This window comes from Suncus etruscus, chromosome 13 (genome assembly GCF_024139225.1).
Source record: "Suncus etruscus isolate mSunEtr1 chromosome 13, mSunEtr1.pri.cur, whole genome shotgun sequence".
Lineage (NCBI taxonomy): Eukaryota > Metazoa > Chordata > Mammalia > Eulipotyphla > Soricidae > Suncus > Suncus etruscus.
The window spans coordinates 92,573,902-92,576,965 of record NC_064860.1 but is presented as its reverse complement, the minus strand read 5'-3'; the positions used below and the strand labels follow the sequence as shown (position 1 = coordinate 92,576,965).

The 3,064-nt window shown below is 39.1% G+C and overlaps 1 non-coding gene across 1 annotated transcript; it reads left to right on the top strand.

Annotated features, from left to right (window-relative positions):
- The first annotated feature begins 2,412 nt into the window (after positions 1-2,412).
- On the top strand, positions 2,413-2,519 carry LOC126026652 (U6 spliceosomal RNA). Its single transcript, XR_007501876.1, has one exon. It is a non-coding gene; the product is annotated as a U6 spliceosomal RNA (small nuclear RNA).
- The last annotated feature ends 545 nt before the right edge of the window (positions 2,520-3,064 follow it).

Genomic DNA, 3,064 nt, shown 5'->3' with positions numbered 1-3,064 from the left:
TCCAGGACCAAAAGGTGGTTGGTTCGAATCCCGGTGTCCCATAGGGTCCCCCGTGCCTGCCAGGAGCTATTTCTGAGCAGACAGCCAGGAGTAACCCCTGAGCACAGCCAGGTGTGGCCCAAAAACCAAAAAAAAAAAAAAAAAAGAATATGTCTGGGCTGTAGCCGTGGCACAGGTGTAAGGCATCTTTCTGCGTTGTGTGCGCTAGCCTGGGAAGGACCATGGTTTGATTCCCCGGCGTCCCATATGCTCCTCAAGCCAGGAGTTATTTCTGAGCGCATAGCCAGGAGTAACCCCTGAGCATCACTGGGTGTGGCCAAAAAACAAAAAAGAATATGTTAGCAAGAATATGTAATAAGCTATGTTTTAGCTTTAGCTAAGCTATAGTTTTTAGCAAACAAATGTTTTTTTTCAATATCTTTATTTAAACACCTTGATTACAAATGTTTACTGTGCCTATGCAAAAAAAAAAAAAAAGTGGGGGGAACGCCAAACCCTACCACTCCAGCACCCATACTTTTTCTTGTTTTGTTAGGTTTTTTTTTTTTTTTTTGGTTTTTGGGTCACACCCGGCGGTGCTCAAGGGTTACTCCTGGCTGTCTGCTCAGAAATAGCTCCTGGCAGGCTCAGGGGACCATATGGGACACCGGGATTCAAACCAACCACCTTAGGTCCTGGATCGGCTGCTTGCAAGGCAAACACCACTGTGCTATCTCTCCGGGCCCGATTTGTTAGTTTTTGACTTTATTTTCCTTCTCTTTTTTCTTCCACTTTTCTCTTTCTTTTTCACTCTTGTGGTTATTGTTTAGAAATTTATTTTTATTTTTATTTGCCGGGTCCATTTTTTTTTTCTTTTTTCTTCCATTTTTCTTTTCCTTTTTTTTCTCTCTCTTCTTTCTTTTTTTTGGTAGTTGTCATCAAATTTTTTCTCCCCTTTTTCTTATCCTTTTTATCTCTAATGACGATGGATTAGATGCTCAATCTACAACAAGCTGTAAAGTGGAGACCAGTTGCACTAGCATTCTGGGGGGTAGAGGAGGGAGATATGGGATGCATACTGGGAACAGGGGCGGAGGGAGGACAGCACTGGTGGTGGGAATGCCCCTCATTCATTGTCACAATGTACCATAAATGATGCAGTGAAAGATTTGTAATGCACTTTGGTCATAATAAAAATTAAAAAACAAAAACAAAAACAAAAAACCAAATATGATTGTAGTTGGGTTTCAGTCATGTAAAGAACACTCCCCTTCACCAGTGCAACATTTTCATAAAAAAAGAGGATTGGAGGTCAGAGAAATAACACAGTGGTGGGGCTCTTTCCTTGTACACCTTTTATTTTTAATCACCAGGAGATACAGACTTTAAAAGTTGCATTTTTTTTTTTTTTTGGTTTTTGGGTCACACCCAGCAGCGCTCAGGGGTTACTCCTGGCTTCATGCTCAGAAATCGCTCCTGGCAGGCTCGGGGGACCATATAGGACGCCGGGATTCGAACCGATGACCTTCTGCATGAAAGGCAAAAGCCTTACCTCCATGCTATCTCTCCGGCCCCTAAAAGTTGCATTTTGATCAGCCACTGTTCCAAAACCTATCCCTTCTTTGCAGACTTTCAGCACCTCACCTGGTCCCCCACGTCTACCAGGAGTGATCCCTGAGAACTGGTGCCAGAAATAAACCCTGAGTACTGACTGCTATATTCCTAAAATGAACAATATTCTGATTATAATCAAGTTGATTATTTTGTAGAGCTAAAATGTATAATAAACTATTAATAACTGGTACCTACTGTATAAAATGGTTCTTAAACAATGCTTGGAAGTAGAAATCCTATTTAAAATTTATCTTATTCATCTACATGATAGAAGCTTGCCACAAATAGCAGAAATATACAGCTACAGCAGAGAAAGGACCATTACAATAATGATAGTTAGAAATTATGATATCTCTGCATAAGAACTGGGTACTGAAAGGTGATAAAATGATATGCATGATACCTCTTCAGTAGTAATATTGCAAGTCACAGTGCCTAAAAGAGAGAGAGAGAGAGAGAGAGAGAGAGAGAGAGAGAGAGAGAGAGAGAGAGAGAGAGAGAAGAAATATATCTGCTACAGATACAGGTAGGGAAGAGGGTAGGTAGGGGTGAGGGCAGGAGGGAAACTGGGGATATTGGTTGTGGCACTGGTGAAAGATGTTGGACATTGTATGACTTAAATTCAATCATTAACAACTTTGTAATTGTGCATCTCATGGTAATTCAATTAAAGAATTTATTTATATAAAAATGTAACGCTATGTTTAGTAATACAATGTTAGGGTATTACCAAATCCAAGTAAAAGACAACCTTAAGTCTATTTCATTCTAGAAGCTGCATGACTCTAAGTAAGTAAACAAAGCTTAAAAAATGCCCGAGTGCTCGTTTCGGCAGCACATATACTAAAATTGGAACGATACAGAGAAGATTAGCATGGCCCCTGCGCAAGGATGACACGCAAATTCGTGAAGCGTTCCGTATTAAAAAAAAAAAAAATGCCCGAGAGCTAAGCCTACAAAACAACTTGCAAGAATTATGTGCTCATTTCTTCCAATAATGCTACTATTATTTAAAATTCTTAGTGCTTTATGGTTACCATAGCAGTGAAAGATTCACAGTCTACAGGATTATTTCCATTTCAATGGCTGACAAAATTAGGACTTTTGCTTATTGGAGCTATAGCAATTAAATTTACTTTAAACAATATATAGCAATTTATTAGGACATTATAACTTTCTGTAATGATAACTAAAATGTTAGCATCCCTTGCAAAACAAAACAAAACAAAACCTCATGAAAAGTGAGCTTTGTTGTTTTCATTGGCATAAGACTAAACTTCAGTCACAGTTGTTGATAGAAGGGAAACTGTGAAAGCAGAGAAGTCTGACCTAGTCTGCCTGGAGTCGGAAATTTTCTGTCATCTTTGTTTTTGATTTTTTTTTTTTAGAGAAACAGAAGGGAAACATGTATCCACACAACTAACTTACTACAATCCATGCCTAAAAAATGTCACTACCCTGTGTTTAAGAG